This window comes from Vombatus ursinus, unplaced genomic scaffold, assembly GCF_900497805.2.
Source record: "Vombatus ursinus unplaced genomic scaffold, bare-nosed wombat genome assembly UNPS02014792.1, whole genome shotgun sequence".
Lineage (NCBI taxonomy): Eukaryota > Metazoa > Chordata > Mammalia > Diprotodontia > Vombatidae > Vombatus > Vombatus ursinus.
In genome coordinates this window covers 288,942-290,504 of record NW_020954570.1, presented here as the reverse complement: position 1 = coordinate 290,504, position 1,563 = coordinate 288,942, and positions in this window count along the sequence as shown.

The following is a 1,563-nucleotide window of genomic DNA, read 5'->3' as shown; positions in this document are numbered from 1 at the left end:
GAGTTCAAATCTGACCTCAGACACTTACTAGCTGTGTGACCCTGAGCAAGTCACTTAACCTGATTTGCTTCAGCTTCCTCATCTGTAAAATGAGCTGGAGAGGGAAATGGCAAATCACTCTAGTATCTCTGCCAAGAAAACCCCAAATGGGGTCATGAAGACTCAGACACAAAATGACTAATCAACAACAACATAATGTGTGTATATACATATAAAGTTTAACAAGGTAGTAACAAAAGTATCCCTTTGTGGCCCCCTTCTAGGCTTTTATTTCTTTTGTGCATTTAAAACACTATTTTAATGATGTTCCATTTTATTGACGCTCTTTTTTATTGCTACTCCCTAATCCATCTCTTGATTAGCCCCCCCAATAATAAATGTAAAATAATAAACGTAATAAACATGTGCAGTATAAAAAAAAAAGTAAATCAAGACATGGACTATGTATGAGAAAGAATGTCTGAGTCTCTACCTATAGTCTGTCACATAACCCAAGAGATAGGGGATATGCTTTGTCAATTTTCTATAGTCATGACTGATTACTGCTTCAGAGTTCGGAGGTCTTTAAAAATCATTTCCCTACAAACCATTATTGTGGTCATTGAGAAAATTTTTCTCCTCTTTTTGCTCACTGTAATCTGAATCCATTAACTAAAGGGTTTTTTTTTTCTTCCTATTTCTCCAAATCTGTCATAGCCATCATTTCTTAAATGGTCGAATAAAATTCTATTACATTCATCTGCCACAGCTTGTTTGGCCATTTTCCAACTGATAGGCACCCATTCTGTTTTCAGTTCTTTGTTACAAAAAAAAAAAGTACTGCATTTTTTTTTCTATACATGAATCTTTGCCCTCTGTACTTGACCTCTTTGGGGTCCAAGATTAATAGAGGTCAAAGTATATGCACAGGTTAGGGACTTTATCAGGAATAACAGCATTTTTTTTCCCCCCAGAATGGGTTCGATCAATTTATAGCTCCATAGCAGTGTATCTGTGTGCTTATCCTTCTTCCAAAAATTCTAATTTTTCTCTTTTGTCATTTTTGTCAGTAAGTATAAAATGAACATAATAGTTATTTTAATTTGTATTTCTCTTATTTTAGTGACTTTGGAAATCCTGTACTTATTTTGAATAGGATTTATTTTTCTAGAGCTTCCTGCTGACTTTTATCAGCAATGTACAGAAAGGCTGATGGTTTCTGTGAGATTATTTTGCATCCTGATAATTTACTGAAACTATTGTTTCAAATAATTTGAGTTGAATCTTTAGGATTATCTAAGTAAATTATCATGTCATCTATAAAAATTCATGACTGTTTCCTCTTTGCTTATGCATGTTATCTAATTTATTTTTTTTACTTATGCCGTAGTTAGCATTTCCAAAACTATAATAAGTAATAATCATGGCAATTGACATTCTTGCTTCACTCTTGATCTTGTTGGAAAGACTTCTATGGTTTCACTAATACATTTAATGATAATTTTTACTTTTTAAGAGATACTATTTAGTATTTTAGGGGGAGGTCTTCTGGTTGTATGTTTTGATCTTCTTTGTCAACAACGA